General features: G+C 44.2%; 1 protein-coding gene across 5 annotated transcripts in view; it reads right to left on the bottom strand.

Annotated features, from left to right (window-relative positions):
• Positions 1 to 16564, bottom strand: part of CACNA1E (calcium voltage-gated channel subunit alpha1 E) — a 465592-nt gene extending 449028 nt beyond the window's left edge. For all 5 annotated transcript variants that reach the window (XM_084785552.1, XM_084785556.1, XM_084785554.1 and 2 more), the window contains exon 1: positions 16128 to 16564. The gene's annotated coding sequence lies outside the window, so the exon portion shown is untranslated. The remainder of the gene's footprint in view (positions 1 to 16127) is intronic.
• Positions 16565 to 18151: the final 1587 nt, after the last annotated feature.

The following is an 18151-nucleotide window of genomic DNA, read 5'->3' as shown; positions in this document are numbered from 1 at the left end:
AATAGAAACCTTAAACAAGACAGCATAGTCTGTACATTTCTATACCAATGAATACAGAAATCAAATTTCTTCAATGCCAAGATGCTAGCAGTGCAAACCTTACCCCCTCTTCTTTCAAAATCAGAATAAAACAGTGAATCAATTAGGACTTAGCACCTATGTGTGACACCTGACACCAGCAATATTTACAAGCCCTTCAGTTAACAAAACAAGTTGTTTTTACTGGTGCTTCATATTTTGAGTTTGAGAATTGTGACATGAAGACTCAGAAAAGGAAGAAGAGAAGTAAATGGGAATTTTAATTTTGTGCGAAATCCTCTTGGGGGTTTGAAAGACCTCTTCACTAAGCCTTCACACTTCAGAACTGCACCATGGCCATCTAAAAGGATGTGAGCGCCAAGGTAATCTTCATTACCTGCTTTCCACAAATACTTTGTAGACACATTTAATCAGGTTTCCTTGGGTCTGAGACTCTCAAATACAATAGAATAGAAGGGTGGCTCTCAGAGGCTCTAGAGTTCCCTGAGCTCAGAACTCTACCCGCCCGCCGCTCTGCCCTCTCCCATCTCAGCACTAACTCCTAATCACTACCCATCTCCAGCTAATGTGTGCCTCTCTGTACCACTTCAGTCTCTACACAGTACCCAGAAGAGAAGTACCCACATCACATATGGCAAGGAAACCAAGACTCACGGGAAACAAGTCACATGGAAAAGCTGATCATCACTATCTCTTCAGGAGTCTCGTATGCTCAGTATGGAGGCACCCCCACCTAGCGACTGGGGACCCTCAGGAATGTGCAGAGAGTCGCTGTGCTGAGTTGTGTCTGTCACAGTTCTCATCCACAGAGGCCCGTATTCTCAGAATAGGAGTAACTCTAGCTCTCCATAAGCCAAAGAGTGGAGGAAGAGAATTCCCTCCAGACTCAGCATCCTCCCCTTCCCTCTGCTCCCTCAGACCCGCACTTATCTATCTGCCTGTGACTGCAATGCCACTCAGTGCGAGGCACGGTGCTGAGTTTGGAACCCCATGATGAATAATGCAAACACCATCTCAATCCGCAAGGGAACTTTCTGTCTAGAACACACAGACATTAAACTAACAAGTAAATAAGCTGGAGCCGAAAGCTGTGGGTGTGTAGGATGCTGTAAGAGCAAGAAGGAGAAGGACCTGGGTTAGCAGCCTGACAGGAGCTGCCTGTGACAGCTCTCACTGGAGAAGGAGCCTCAAGTTGAGAACTGAATCATATGCAAACATCAGTGAAGTAAAGGATCATTCAGCTATGGAGGGGAGGGAGAACAGGCACAAAGGGCCTGCATTTCAAAAGACATCAGCACGCTGAGGTTATGAAGAAAGATGTAGTTTAAAGCTGGAGGGTGACCAGACAGAGCATATAGGCTAAGAGATAAAAAAAAAATCTCAGATTTCAAGCTGAGAAGCGGCCATGGTCATGTTTACCCTTCAAGATTATACAGGCTGCCAAGTACAATGTACTTGATCCTACCAAGTACTATGAGGGGAACCAGAAAGGAAGTGGGCTAGCAGCTGGAATGCTCCTGTGGGCATCTAGCTAAGAGAATAGGGTTTCTTGGTCTAGGTAGTAACAACAGGAGTAGATTTAAAAAGACAGACACGATATAAAGTAAGATTCAAATCTGGATACTTTAATGTACTGCCTAGGAGTAAATCAGAGTATAAAATCAGTGATGACTCCTGGACTTTCAGGCATATGAAAGTGATATTCATCAAAATGAAATTGAGAGAGAGAGAGAGAGAAACAGATCTGGTGGTATTTTCAAGAATTTAATTTGGTGAAAGTAAGTAACTGTCAACGCAGATTTCTATATCTAGCAAACTTATATATTTTTTAAAAGATCAACAGAGAAAGACATTTCAAGACAAGCACAAAATAAAATAATTCATGAATGCCAACCAGACTGCAGAACATAATTAAAAGACTCCTACACAGGGAGGAAGAAAGACAGTGTTAATCATATACAAGGGAGAATAGACTCCATGAGAGGAATAAATAAACAAAGGAGAGCTAGTAAAGAATCAACTATGCCCAAGATCAGTAAGCTAACAAACATCTATAATCAATAGGGAAGAAACAAAATAGTAAACAATTGAGCCAACCAGGAGAACCACAAAAAAATTTTTTTTATTTAATTTAAAACCTGCAGGCATCAGTAAGCTGCACTCAATAGTAACTCTAAATATAAATGTTCTTAATACTATAATTAAAAGATGCAGACTAGCTTACTAAATTGAAAAACATGACCCAACTATTAATTGTCTACCAGAAACACAGTGAATGGAAGCCAAAATCATTCTGAAGTAATTATATATCTGATAAAGTAGATTTAAAGCTAACATATTGAAGACAAAAAAAAATCAATACATGTCAATAAAGGGAGAAATCTATCAAGACATATAACAATTGTAAATACATATGCACCGACCATTACTGCATCAATATCATAAAACAAAAACTACTGACATAAAGGGACAGATAAGTCTAAAAACAACACCTTGTGAGTGGATTCAATACTAAAATCTATCAACAGGTGGATCATCCAAACAAAAACTCAACAAAGAAAGCTCAGGTTTAAAATGCACCATAAATAAAATAAAGTTAACAGATATCTGAGAACATCCCGTCCAACAGATGTCGAATGCACATTCTTATCAGCAGCTCCAGGAGCTTTATCTAAAATGGATCACATTTTAGACCCCAAGGCAAGTTTTACCAAATATCAAAAAATTACATTTTTATATTATATCTTTTTTTTTTTTTTTTTTTTTTTTTTTGGTTTTTAGAGACAAGGTTTCTCTGTGTAGCCTTGCCTGTCCTGGACTAACTTTGTAGACCAGGCTGGCCTTGAACTCACAGCGATCCGCCTGCCTCTGCCTCCTGAGCACTGGGATTAAAGGCGTGCGCCACCACCGCCCGGCTTTTATATTATATCTTATTTGGATAATAGTGGACTAAAACTAGAAATAGGTATAAAGAGAACTAGGGAAAATACACAGAGAGTAATAGTCATTGAGGAAATCAAGGAGGGAGCTTTTAAATTTCTTAAAATCAAATGAAAATGGAGACAGCTTATTAGAACCTTTGAGATACAGCAAAAGCAGATGTCAACAGAAAGTTTACAGTGATGTGTGGCTACAGTAAGACACCTCAGCTAAGCACTGACAGTACACACAGTCTTAGAGAATGGGAACAAGCCAGGCTCCCAAGCAGTAGATGATAAGAAACAATAAATATTGAGACAGCAACTAATAAAAGGGAGACAAAAAGAACAATGCATATCTGGCTCTTTGAGAAGATAAGATTCAGAAACCAAATCAAAGATAGATGATCCATACTTGAATAGCCTATAAACCCAGACACCTCGAAATCTGACATACAAGGATCACATATTTGAGGCTCCTAGACCATAGAGAGAGTTCAAGGCTGGCATTGGGCACCTTACTAAAATCCTGTTTCAAATAACTTTTTTAAATCTTTTAAAATGACCAGGAGTGCTAAGTGTGAGTGTGTACGCTTTTAATCCCAGCACCCAGGAGGCAGAGGCAAGCAGATCTCTGTGAGTTCTAGGCCAGCCTGGTCTACACAGTAAGTTCTAGAAGAGCCAGGGCTATGTAGAGAGACCTTGTCTCATAAGATAGATAGATAGATAGATAGATAGATAGATAGATAGATAGATAGATAGATAGACAGATAGACAGATAGAGCACTTGTCACTTGTTAGATCCATAAAAACATAAAAAAAGAAGACCCAAATTAATAAAATTAGATATAATAAAGAGATCACAACAGATACTAAGGAAATTTTGAGAATCACTAAGGAATACTTTAAAAACCTATATTCTAAAAAGTTAGGAAAGACACATATGACCTACCCAAATTAAATCAAGAAGATATAAACAACTTACATGGATCTATAACAACAATGAGATGAAAGCATCAATGAAGTCTCTCAACAAAGAAAAGGCAAGGACCAGACAGACTCACAACCTAGTTCTTCCAGACCTTTAAAGAAGAACTAATATCAACACTATTCACATTACTCCATAAAGTAGGAAGGGGAGAAATGGTGTCACATTCTTTTTATAAAGCCGGTGTTACTCTGTTCTGATACAAAAACCAGGTGAGGACACACTGAAAAAAAGAAGCTTAAATTTCCTCTCTTCTCCAGTATAATGCATGACATTTTGACTAGAAGAGCAAGGCAAGAGACAGAAATGTAAAGTATACAAATAAAAATAAAGAAGACAACAAATTGTCTCTATTTTTAGATGATGTGATCCTACGCTTTAAAATCCTTAACATCTCTACAGAAAACTCTGAGATCTGACAGTCCCTTTCAGCAAAACAGCAGGACACAAAAGCAACATTCAAAAGTCAGCAGCTTTTCTATACAACAATAGTGAACTTTCTGAGAAAGAAACCAAGTGGGGAATTCCATTAACAATAGCCTCAAAAAATTATACAACAGCTGGTAATAAACCTAACCAAGAAAATGAAAGATCTCTACCGTGACAACTTTAGAACACTTGACAAACCAAAGTAGACCCTAGGAGATGACAAGACTTTTCTAGAGATTCTCTACACAACGAGAAGAAAATGATCCTAAAATTCATATAGAAGTACACAAGACCCCAAACCACTAAATCACAAAGAGCAATGCTGAAGACATCCCAATTGTGATCTCAAACTATGCACAGAACCATTGTAACAAAAACACACAGTACTGATGTGAAAACAGACAACACACCAATCCAATAGAATAGAGGACCCAGATACAAACCATCACAGCCACAACCATGGCAACAGCCACCTGAGTTTTGACAAATGTGCCAAAGCATACATTGGAAAAAAGGCAACCTATTCAACAAATGGTACTGGGGAAAGTGGATATACAGATGTACAAAAATGACACTGGATCCATTTCTCTCTCACCCAGTATGTGTGTGTGTGGGGGGGGGGGGGGGTAACTCTAAACATATCAAAGACCTTAAATGTAAGACCTGAAACTTTGAGACTAGTGGAAGAAAACATAGGTACAAGACTTGAAGATATAAGCAAAATTAAGGACATTCTTAAAAGACATTCAATAGTGAAGAAAATAATAGCAAGTGTCCTAGTTAGGGTTTCTATTGCTGTAATGAAACACTAAGACCAAAAGCAAGTTGAGGAGGAAAGCGTTTACTCAGTTTATGCATTCATATCATGGTTTATCATCAAGGAAGTCAGAAAAAAACCTCAAACAGGGCAGGAACCTGGAGGCAGGAGCTGATGCAGAGGCCATGAAGGGGTACTGCTTACTGGCTTGCTCATTATGGCTTGCTCAGCCTGCTTTCTTATAGAACCCAGGACCACCAGCTCAGGGATGGCACCACCCACAATGGGCTGGGCCCTCCCCCATCAATCACTAATTTAAAAAAATGATTGCCCTACACCCAGATCTTATAAAGGCATTTTCTCAACTGAGTCTTCTTTCTTTCAGATAACCCTGGCTATGACAAGTTAACATAAGACTATCCATGACAACAAGGATTAACAAATGGGATTTCATGACATTAAAATGCTTCTATACAGCAAAGGAAACAAACAGCACATTAAAGAGATAGTCCACAGACAGGGGAGAAAACAACCTTTTCAAATTAAACTTCTGATGGGAGATTCATATCTATAGTATATAAAGAACACACACACACACACACACACACACACACACACACACACACACACACACACACAGAGCCATCCAGTGAATAAATAGAAAATGAATGGAAATTTTCTCAAAAGAAGACACACAAATGGTCAATAAATAATGAGAATGTGGTGGAAGGGAATCTTTATTCATTGTTGGTGGAAATGTATGCTAGTCCGTAGCTATGGGAATCAGAACAGCGGTTCTTCAAAAAAAAAAAAATTAAAAATTAAACTGCTGTATGATCTAGCCCCACCACTTCTGAGTGTATATACAAATGAATCCAAATAGGTAATTCACAGAAATGCTTGGGCATCCATCGCATGCAAGCGCACTGCCACACAATTTACTATAGCCAAGATAGAAACCTTCCTAGATGCACGCCCATCAACAGATGAATGAAGAAAATGTGACTCGCGAAGTGGAGTTTTACAGAGCTTTGAAGAATGAAATTGTGTTATTCACTGGAAAAGCAGATGGACACGGAGGTCATGATACTAAGCAAAATAAGCCGGGCTCAAAAAAACAACAAAACAAAACAAAAAGACAAAAACAAATATTACTTCTTCTATCCTATACAGTAAAGAGAGGGAGGGAGGGACAGACGGAGGAACAGAGAGAAGCAGGGAGGAAGAGAGGGGGAATGGGCATATAATAGAGACTGTAATGGAAGACTAAAGCATTTACATGGATAGGTAAACAAGAGCATCAACAGGGAAAAGATGATTACTGCACATTTTCTCTAATATTTAGAACCTATATTTAAATTATATGCATGCATACGACAAGAAAGCAGAAGAGAGACTGTATAGGGAACAAACAAGGCCAAAAAGGAGAGGGAGGGAGAAGTCAGGATAATGGGTGAAAAGGAGAAACATGGGCAAAGTGTAATGATACATGTGTGTAAGACATTATAACAGAACCTGTTATTCTGAACCCTAACTAAAATATTAATTGTAAGTAAAGAATTTTACTTGGATATGTTTAGTCTGAGAGGCCTCTGGGAATGCCAAATGGAAACATCCTCTAAAAACTGTCTAATATAGAGGTCTGAAGTTCAGGAGAGAGACCTGAGCTGGAAATAGAAATTTTGAGATTGTGACAAACTGAGTAATGACTCAGTTGGGTATAAAGTTGGCAAAAAAAAAAAAAAATAGAATTCTTTCACTTCAGCTTCAGAGCAGCACTTTCTACACACACACACACACACACACACACACACACACACACACACACACACACACACGCTTCATCATTTCACAACCATCAACTCATCATTTGTCTCTAAGGAATTGACTGGGTCCTCACTATCACTTCACAATCAACATGTGGTAAGGATCTTGACAGAGACGGTGAGCACAATGCCCTTCACCTGCAGAGAAGATGAACCACAACAGAAGGAAGCAAAATTAGAATTGGCCACAGCTTCCATAGTGGCATCTCTACTTGGTTAAATTGTCACCTGCCCACTAAGGCCAGACCATTAAAGAAACATTGATAAGAGACAAAGTCCTTGCTATCAGCCCCTCGGAGTCTGTAAGGAGGTTGGCAATTACAACACTAGCTCAAGTGTGGTGGCAGGAGTAAGCCCAAGATGCTAAAAGAATAGAAAAGAAGAGAACCCATGGGCACATGGAGAGAACGCAGGACTCTCCCTAGAAGAAGTCACTGTGGTTAGGGATGTTCTCATGGACAGACCAAGGCAGGTTCAAGATAAATTATAATTAGAAGGTGAATGGGAAAATAGATTGAAGAGCAATTACAAGTGACCCTTGGATCGATGGCTTGTTAATAAAATGAGTGGTGGCATCCTTTGCTGAAAGAGATTATGTGGCAGGGGGGCCAGAAGTAGTCAAATATGTTTTTAAACAAAGTGAATCTGAGATACCATGAAGTACTACACTAAAAGTGTTAGCTCTTCAACTGGGATGAAATTCTGAATAAAAGAATCCTGGGTTGGAAAAGTAAGTTTGGAAGTCAATAGCATGTGGGTGACACCTGAAGCAAGGAGAAAGGGAGCTGGGTCTCTGGGAGAGCACACACCATAGGTGGAAAAGGCAGGGCTGTGGCCAGGACGCATCTGCATTTAAGGATCAGACATTTAGTTCCTATCTGCAGAAGGCCAGTCAAGGCTGGAGAATTGCCACACAGATGAAAGTTCCCATGGGATATCAATGAGATATTTGGTCACCAGTCTCAGATACTAGAGCTCTCTGGTCATTACTCCATTGTAAGTGGCCAGAACGTTTAGCACTAAAACCTGAATGTTTAGTAACAGATGTATCCAGGAATGTATGCATTTATTAGGACTTCAAACTTCATAATAGTTCCAGCTTGAAAGCCAAGACTTGAATGAAACTCAGGTTCCACCACATATCTTTATCTCCTGGTTTGTAGGCCTTCCCCCCACCCTGCCATCAGTAACATATGAATAAGGATTCCTTAGCTCAAAGAGATAGAAGATAAGTACCATACTATTGGCTGAGGGCAAGTGCCCCGTATTACCCTCCATCCATCCTTCTAACCAAATTTCTCAAACTTGCACATGCATCAGATTCATGTGATGGTCATCCACTCTAATGTGGGCCAGGCTCAGAACTCGGACCGTGGAGCAGAGAAAGTCTCAATGGTGCTGATCCTGCTGTCCAGAAATCACACTCTTAAGATGGGACTTCGTCCTGAAGTTGCCATGGAAACTGAGTAAAGTGGTCCTGATAAAGGCGGTGGATCCAAGTTCTAGGTTTTAAGTGTGGGAAGGATGATGAAGGCATGGTACAATAAGAGACGATGGCAGGGTAGTGCATAGCCTACCGGCTCAGCCACCACCCAAGCCTCAACAGGCCTTGAAGTTAAATGATTTACACCTCCATGTTGGAAAGCTGCAATTCATAATATTGGAGGTAGTAAGTGAAATATATTGACTCAGCCCTCAGCAGCGGAAATGAGTGGAGCTATAGAGTCCCAGGCAATAGGCAACAGAATAGACTTGGGGGGGGGGGGAGGGTCTCCTGCACAGCTGAGGGTTGGGGGCGGGGAGAGTAAGCTGAAGTTGGGATGCAGAGAGTTAAATATGATGGAGATTGGCTTGCCAGTGGCAGAAGACCAGTCTCTCTCAAAGGATGGAAAGGAAGTGTCTTCTTCCTGTGGACTCTCTCCCCAACTTCAGATTGGCCAACCTCTGCTCTGAGTTAAAATGACCCTGAGAAGCTGGAACACTAACCTGGAACAGCCTGGTGGATTCTAGCCCCTCCATAATACCATCCCACTCCCCACCCCCCACTATCTCTCCAAGCCTTGGTAAATGCCCAGGAAACAGGTGGATAGAAATCTCTAGACAAAGCCCATTTACAACAGGGATGGAAAGGAAGTGTCTTCTTTTGACAAATGCCTGTCACAGGCATCATCTGCTTTTATGTCTTTAAAATCTCCTCTGAACTCCCCATTTCCATTTGTAATTTAATCCAACCCACATTCACTACTATGCCAGGTAGTGAAATTGATGATATTAATGAATCACAATGCTCAGCTCGCAGAGTTCTGTCTGGGGTACAAAATGCTGAGTTTATTTTCTAGTCTATAAAACAATTTCACATACCATTTAATTTATCCCTCGCATGCTGAAAAAAAAAAGTAGGGCTATGAATCCTCTTTCATTTTTTGCCGTTCTGATCCTCAGCTTAAATATCACCTCTTCGGGAGCCTTCAGTGACATGTCATTCTAAAGTCTCTCTGTCCCCACCACATTGCCTTAGATTAGCCCTCTGAATAACACTCATCACAGGCTGATTTTGCTTCCCTCTCTCTGGAGCAGAATATGAATTTTACGGGAGTAGGCTATTTCGGCTGTCTTGTTTCTTGCTGTACTCTCAGGATCCAAATCACTTACCCACTCCAGAACAGGTACCTGAGGGATGCTTACTTTGGGAGTCGGGGGGGGGGGGGGGGGGGAGGGGGGAGCCGGGGAAGAGTTGGGATGAAAGGGAAGACAGGAGATGGGGGAGGGGCAAGGAAGGAGAAAAACATGAGAAAAAGAAAGGAGGGGAGGGGGAGGGAGAGAAGTAGAGAAGGAGGAGGGAAAAGAAGAGAATTAGGAAGGAAAATAGAGACTAAGATGAGGGCACAGGAAGGAGGAAGGCATGAAAGGAGAGGAGATGAAGGAAGCAAGAGAGAAAGGGTGGGTTACGCAGTGTCCCTACCCCATGATGAAGCTTAGGCTTGCACTGGATTTTGCAGCCCCGACCCCACACCCCACAACCCCGGCCTAGGCTCCTTCTCTCTCTGCATCCCAGGGCCGCTCTAAGCCAACAACCAGGTTCCAGGGTTGCAAGCTGACTGTCCTCAACCTGAGTACAGATTCAATTAAGACTCTAACACCTGAGCTCTGAGCAGCTCAGCCAGAGCAGTGATAAAGAGGAGGAGGAGGAGCCAGGAGTTAGACACATAGGATCTGCTCCTGTGAACCCTCTTCTCTGTGGAAGGTTAGAACTTTGTGCTGTATTTAGGATTGTTAACATTCAAGAATAATACAACAAACGAGGACTAAATAACTCAAGAGCAACTCAATGTATTTTTCTTTTAAGAAGTAAAAAAAAAAAAATGTAGACTGTTCCTCATCGCATCTTAAATTAAGTACATAGAATTAAATTTCTATTCAGTAAATAAAGCAAACAAAAATCTGTTGTGTGACCAGTCAAGGCTAGGAAGGGGAGACAAAGTAGAAAGAAAAAGGAAGAAAGGCAGAATTACAGAAGAGTCATTCATCTTAAAATCGGAAGAGGCCTCTGGTGACCAGTGATGCCCTGAGCTAACGATGGGATAGAGTGCTGTGTGCTGATAGGAAGTGTGATTGGCTCTCCAGTTCACACAGCCAAAGGGGATTAAAGCAAGACCAGATCCACCGCGCTGCAGCCAGAAAACATGCAGTCTGATAGAAAACAAATACTTTCTTACAGTACTTGTTAGCATTCTGCTTCAGTCGGCCTACTTGTGATGCCATCGCTTACCTGCCATGGGTGGGGGGGGGACGGGAAGGTTCTGACCCTGCCCAGGGCCATATAAAGGGATAGACCCTCCTCGTGGTCTCTCTCTCTCTCTACCCTTTCTTACCTGTCTACCCTCTTCTCCTCCCTCCCTCTCTCTACCCCCTCCCTCTCCCTTTTATTTTCTCTCTCTCCCTCTTCTTCTTCTTCTTCTTCTTCTTCTTCTTCTTCTTCTTCTTCTTTTCTCTCTCTCTCTCTCTCTCTCTCTCTCTCTCTCTCTCTCTCTCTCTCTCCCCGGGGTTCCCCTCCCCCCTTTTCCTTCTCCCCCCATGTTCATTGAATAAACTCCTCTACAACATAAAATCTGGCATCTGGTACCTTCTTATACCTTTATCACCTTATCTTACTGCCTTAATCTTTAAATATAAAAGTACTATCCTTAGTTGGAGAAGCCAATCTCTTAAGACCAAGAACCATGCCCAGGGGCTGGAAAGAAAGCCCAGTTGCTAGAGCACTTGCCTTACAAGCAAGAGGACCTGAGTTCGATTCCCAGAACCCATACTTTAAAAAAAAAAAAGTAGAACACGGTAACACACACTTATAATAACAGTGCTAAAAAAGCAGACACAGGCAAATCTCTGGGCTTCACTGGATAGAAAGCCTAGCCTACTTGGCAAGCCCCAAACCAATGAGTGAGAGTCTCTGTCCCAAGCAAACAAACAAACAAAAATGGATGGACTACATCTGAAGAACAGTAAGTGAGGTTGTCCTTTGACCTCTACACATCATACATGCACACACGCACACACACGCACATATGCATGCACACATACACATACACATGCAGTTATTGCAGCAGCCTCTCTTTCAGTAAGAGGCGAGTCCATCCATCAGGCCCTAGACTGTGCTGTTACACAGGCCAGAAAGTATACAAAAGCCTATGCATGAGGGCAGATTCACTGCCCTGCCACAGGCTGTGTGCCCAAGACAGAAACACTATCTTGTTGTTTGTTTGTTTGTTTTTTAAGATTTATTTATTTATTTTATGTATGAGTACTCTATCTGCATGTACACCTGCACACCAGAAGAGGTCACCAGATCTCATTATAGATGGTTTATGACCCATCATGTGGTTGCTGGGAATTGAACTCAGGACCTCTGGAAGAGCAGACAATGCTCTTAACCACTGAGCCATCTCTCCAGCCCGAATCACTATCTTTTTCGAGACTACCAGCTCCCATTGTCCTACCTCCCAACCTCAACCCCTTGCCCCCTACTGTTCAGCTATTGAGTCAGGGCAAAGTGTATATGGCTTTTAACCTCTGTTACACTTTCTGCTTTTCCTAGTTCTCCCTTGCTTATTGGGAATGTGAGGTAATGTTAACCAGGAAGAAGAAACACACTGTTCTGACCAGAAAAATCACCCTGTTTTTCTAGTCCATAACTGACTTGCCCACTGGAGACTGAGGGCAGTTGATGCTCCTCTCACATCTACCACCACTAAGACAGAAGACAGGAGAAGGAATGGCTTTGATTTTCAATGGCTAATTTTGATTGTCAACTCGACATACATTGGAAGCAGGAACCACAATTGAGAAATTGCCTCCATCAGACTGGCCTGTGGACAAGTCTGTGCTGTATTTTCTTGATTGCCAATTGATGGAAGAGTGCCCAGCCCTCTGTGGGTGGTACCATCCCTAGGCAGATGGGCTTGGGCCATATAAGAAAGCAAGCTGATTGTGAGCCTGGAAGCAAGCCTGGATGCAGTTCTCCTCTGTGGTCTCTACTTCAGGTCCTGCCTCTAGGTTCCTGCCTTGAACTCCTGCTCTGGCTACCCTCAGTGATGGAACATGACCTAGAGGCTGAAATTAACCCTTTCCTCCACAAGTTGGTTTTGTTCATACTCTTTATCCCAGCAACAGAACAACAAACTAGATCACCTAGAATCTGCAGGCACAAAATGTGAAGACACCCAGAACTATACAGGACCTTAGAACTCTGCCATTAGGATAAATGTCAATGGCTCATCTGGCCCAACTTTCTCTTTGGGATAAAATAAATAAGACCCAGGTAGATTAGTGGCTTGCCCAAGGCTACTTACTGGGGCCAAATTACGGTAGAAATGAAGTCTTCTAGGTAAGTACTTCCTTCATCTGCTTTGGCCTGTCCCAGCCTGTCTTCTTTCCCTCTGCTTTTCTTGGTCTGATAAACCACAGTGTTATATGGTAAAATGGAAGGGTAAAAATTAGAAACATGTCCAGAATGATCTACTTCAGGCTCAAGTTTTGCCTTCGTGCTGGAGTGAGGACCTGAGCACACCCAGGCTCCTATCAGCGGGACAGGCATACTTCCTCACTGAGTTGCAGAATTCCTTCAGCGAAAGCCAGAGGTGGGAAGGCCTCTTCCAAGGCAGTCACTGGCACCCTGAGTGAGGCAAGCCTCCCTAACGAAAATGTACAGACACTGAGGAGTAGACAGTGGCATACACCCTACTTCCCCCGTCAGACAGTCCTGTCACCTCAGCTAGGCTTCTGTGCACACTAGAGTGAAATCCATGGCAAAGGCTATTCTTAACAGCCAGGAAGGGGAAATGGGGCACAAACTTCATGCACACTGAACAAGAATACTGCTGACAACAACAACGACAATGACAAAAAAGTCAGAGGCAACATGATACAAGAACCAGGGGGACAGACAAGTAAACAAACTTCCCTAAATGCTGACCAGTTCAGCACAGACGCAGCATTGGGGAGGGAGCAAGTTAACTTTCCTTTCCTTACCTTCAATTTCTTCACTTATACTTTGTTGAATTGGACAAGGATTCACTATGGAAAGGTCTAGAAACTGCTTGCTGTAGCATCTGGAATCAATAGGCCCTCAATAAATAGTAGCTTTTTTTTTCTTCAAAACCTGAGATGATTTAGCTGCCTGAAAGACCCAAAGGTTTGAGGAACGTTGTGACTGGCATTTCCCTAAGAAGGCTTGTCTTTTCCTCACACAGCAAGGAAGTAAACGCCAGATATTTCCCTGTAAAATGTGACTTCCGGGATGTGGATTTCTCAGTTGAAATACTGACAACACTTAGGACTTCTCATTCTCTCTCTCTCTCTCTCTCTCTCTCTCTCTCTCTCTCTCTCCCCTCTCTCTCTCTCTCTCCTCTCTCTCTCTCTCTCTCTCTCTCTCTCTCTCTCTCTCTCTCTCTCCTTTTTCCTCATGCTTAGCACTCAATCACAGCCTCACAGGGATGCAAGACTTGTGACAACATGGATCCCAGAGCTCAGCACTGTGTCTGTGTTTACGGATAGCTGTCAGTCATGCTGCTAACAGCCCTGAACTCTCAATTCCTAGCACGATGGTCTGCCAGAGCCCCAGCCTCATAAATCCCACAAGGATTCACACAAGGGCACAGAAAGGGCTCCATGGAAACCACCCTCAAGTTGATAGCCAAGAGTAAAGTTCCACTCTAGGAATGGGCAATTCAGAGAATGCGGTTTTCACTGTCTGGTCTTTTGTGTCTGTGTTTGGGGGTTTTGTTTGTTTGTTTGTTTGTTTGCTCTTTGCTTTGTTTTGTTTTATGTTTTGTTGGAGCTGGGGCTCAAACCCAGGGCCTTGAGCATGCTAAATAAACACTCTGCTGTTGATGTACATCCCTTGCCCAAAAGTTCATATTTTCAAGTTGAATTTTTCAGACAGAATTGAAAACAAAACAAAACAAACCTCCTAAAATCTGTGTCTGTTAAGTAAACCAACTTCCCTCTCTCCCTATAGGGAACCTGTGTTCTAAATGCTGGCCGGCCCCATCCACTTCACCACAAGGGCAGCATTGTGGAGGGTTGGGGGCGGAATACAAGACAGGACACAAATGCAATGTGTGTTGCTTCGTGGATTGTCCCTACCCCTGACCATGCAGTCAAGTCCACCTGTGTAGACAGTCACTGTTCAGTTAACTCATACACATCCTCAAAAGTGCCCAGACTTCGACAGTGAGTGGCATAATTACCCTGTACTCCAAAATGGTAAAGGCATCTCTCTGGCCAGAGTCCTAGCATGCAAGAGACTGCAGAAAGCAACCAAGCAACATGAGGCCATCTTCTTCTGGGCACTGGAGGCTGGAAGCACACATTTGTAAGACAGGAAGCTCTGTTTTCCAGCAGCAGTTCTACTGGGAACAGACACGTTTCCTCCAGCACTTCAACCCCACATTCCAACCACAGTGCAGGAAGCCCGCTTTCCTCTGGTTCTCACAAGAAACAAGGGTTCTTCCTTTCGTGAAAACGCATCACTAGGTCCAGGTTTCCCAGCTTCCGCACTGGAGTAAGATTTTTGCCTTCCCCCCAGATGATGGTGTCTCTGTGACATGACTAAGAACAAACGTTATTCCTTCGTCTCCCGAGAATGAGGGTGAATGTTCCAACACAGTGGCCTATGAAGGGAAAGAGCTCGATTGCCAGCCCTGGGTTATCATCCGCCAACCTACTCAGCCTGAAACATTGGCTGTGAGGTGTCACAGTCACCGACACAGGCAGCTCAAAGATCCCCACGTCAGAGTCCCACCTCCACCCCCAAACCTACACCTTGGGCAAGAGGCCAAACTACCACCTTGGGCCCCACCTGAAGGAGAAAGGCCAGATGGGGGAGATGGAGGAAAATATCTGCCATCATTCTCTCTAGATCAGAGACATAAAACACCAAAAGGCACTCAACACTGACTGTTCTGCCCCTGGGAAGCATGGTGCTTAAGGGGACAGCCAAACCTGGTAAAAAAAAAAAAAAAGCAAGTCATTCTAGCCTGGTTTCCTTTTGGTATTCCCCACCCAAGCCCCCCTCTCAGGAAAAGACCACATGCCTGCCTCAACTAGCAACTCTAGAGACAGTCGAGCCACCCTGAACCAGTCCAAAGCACATACAGGGTCCTTCACGGAAACTTCAGTGGAAGCTCAGCCCCTTGCTTTACACTTCCTCTTCAATGGTCCCCCACAAAACTTCCCAGTGTTGGGGGCTGGCGAGCTGCTCCTGTTTGGAGCCATGAAAGGGCTTTGAGAGGCTCTGAGGCTAATGAAGATCCCCAGGCCCCCCACCCACTAGGAGTGGGGCTCCATTTCTGTGGCAACAGGAGAGAATCCATAGCTGTGGAGTGAGGGGTGCAAGCCACAAGCCAAATGGCACCCTTGGGATCCCAATGCGCTCCTGGACTATCCCAGCTGGGTCAGTGGCTGAAGAAACTAGACAAGGAAAAGGCAGCGTGCAGAAGAATAGCTGGCTAAGGTTTAGCCCAGATCCGAGAGCCTCCAAGGTCCGTGCACCCCAACAGGTAGCAGCTGCGTGGGGGATTCGCGCTGCCTTCGGGAGCGCAGCGCAGCCCGACTTGTGGCCACCCTGACACAAGAAGCCCCGTCCACTGCTACAAGAACCCAAGCCCACTCACCTTGAATTAATGCAAAGTCCCGCGCTCAGCTGAAGGAGGGTGTGCTAATAATCCCGAGGCATCATTGAATTGTTTTACAAGGGTGGGGGGAGGGGGTCGGAGGGAGGGAGAGGGAGGGACGAGAGGTGGTAAAATTGAAGGGGAAAGAAGGTAAAGTCTATAGAAAGAGATGCAGAGGAGGGAAAGAAATGGAAAACAAAATTAATAAATGAGAAATAGAGACAGTTCGGGCTGGAGGGGGGGGGGGGAGGCGGGAAATCTGTCTTCTGCCCACACAGTGCAAAAGAAATTTCTGGCAGTCAGAAAGACTTTCACACTTGCCCCTTCAGAGGGGGCAGCTGGGGAAATAAATAACAAAGGAGAAGAGAAAACGGTAAGGTATCCAAACGGAGGAGGAATCTCTCTGTCCAGGCAGCGCAGCCCCAGAGAGCTGTGTGGAGCAGGCAGGAGGCGGGCAAGACGAACACGGGAGCGCGCAGAGGCAGCGGGGAGGGGCGGGAGGGGGGCAGCGCAAGGCTGGGTTTGTGCACAGATCTGTGTAGTAACCAGGCTGGGGTCCAGAAATTTAGGTAAAGGTTTCTGAAAATAAATAAATAAATAAAAGTTCACTGACCTCAAACTTCAGCGAGTGATTTGTACTGAAGCACCGGGTCTCCAGGCAGTGCCTCCCCCGCGGCCCTGCTCCCCGAGCCCTCTCGCCAGCGCTAGACCTCACCAGAATCCTAGCCATTGGCCTCACTAGGGTAGGAAAAGTGATCAGAGGCGCAAGCATTCACCACATCAAAAGAAAAATAAAAGCCACTCGGGGGCTTCTGAAGTCAAGAACGATGAGGTAGTGGGGGGAGGGCAAGATCCCTGAGCCCAGCACTGCCCAAGCAAGGGGACCCCCCAAGCCAGAGAAGGAGCCTCTCTGTAACCTGTGGAGGCTCCAAGAATCTCCAGGGCCCAGCTGAGAACTCTAGGAGAGCCAACCTTCTTTCTCCCTGAGGGACAGCCTTAAAAATTACTGACTCAAACTGGGTTTCCCAAGGCCTGCTAGACTTGAGTCTCTGGGGTTTCCTCTATCCCGTTTCTTTGGCTCTCAGCCTGTCTTTCCCAGAACACTGAAAATATCTCCCCGAGTCATATGGGCAAGCTTCCTTCCATCACCACAGCGTATTCCAACAGAGAACAGGGAGAGGCAGCAGGATGGAAGGAAGAGAGCCTCAAGGAGGTGGGGGAAACACCCGTCCCTCACCATTCCTACAGCCCAGCTTAGCCCTGGCCATTCCTCTGAAGGTTTGTTTCCTTGAGGGTTTCAAAGTGAAAGACACAGTTGGCCTACTCCACTCTGAGTGCCTTTTTTTTTTTTTTTTTTTTTTTTTTTTTTGGTTTTGGTTTTGGTTTTGGTTTTCTGAGACAGGGTTTTTCTGTGTACCGTTGGCTGTTCTGGACTCACTTTGTAGACCAGGTTGGCCTCGAACTCACAACGATCCACCTGCTTCTGCCTCCCGAGTGCTGGGATTAAAGGCGTGCACCACAACGACCTGGCTCACTCTGAGTGTCTTATGACTGACGGCAGGTACCCTCTCTCTACTGACCTTTGCCAACTCCACGCACTGCTGGCCTTCAGCCTGACACCCAGAGGAGCTGGGAGACATTGCGTGGAAGGCAATGGAGTAGGCATGAGGCAACTCTCTGCCCTTAGCCCAGTGGGAGATGGGAGGCTGTGCAACCTTCCTCTTCCCTTTTCCTGCCTGCAAGCAGAGAAGTCTGATTGGGAGGTTTAGCTTGTGAGCAGCCACAATCATGGGTCTGAATCAGATGATTGATAAACTTCTCGCCAAGCCTAAAAAGAAGTTAGTCTATTTCAGTGGCCCCAACATTAAGCAAACAAAGCCCCACTGGGCATCAAGGTTAAAAATCAGGCTATGTATCCCTTTCTTGAAAGCTGGAAACAGTTCTGTAAATCAGCTTTCCTTGATTAGAGGGTGTGTGTGTGTGTGTGTGTGTGTGTGTGTGTGTGTGTGTGTGTGTGTTTAAAC

Source organism: Acomys minous, assembly GCF_964271855.1.
Source record: "Acomys minous genome assembly, chromosome: 1".
Classification (NCBI taxonomy): domain Eukaryota; kingdom Metazoa; phylum Chordata; class Mammalia; order Rodentia; family Muridae; genus Acomys; species Acomys minous.
This window is presented reverse-complemented; position numbering and strand designations above follow the sequence as displayed.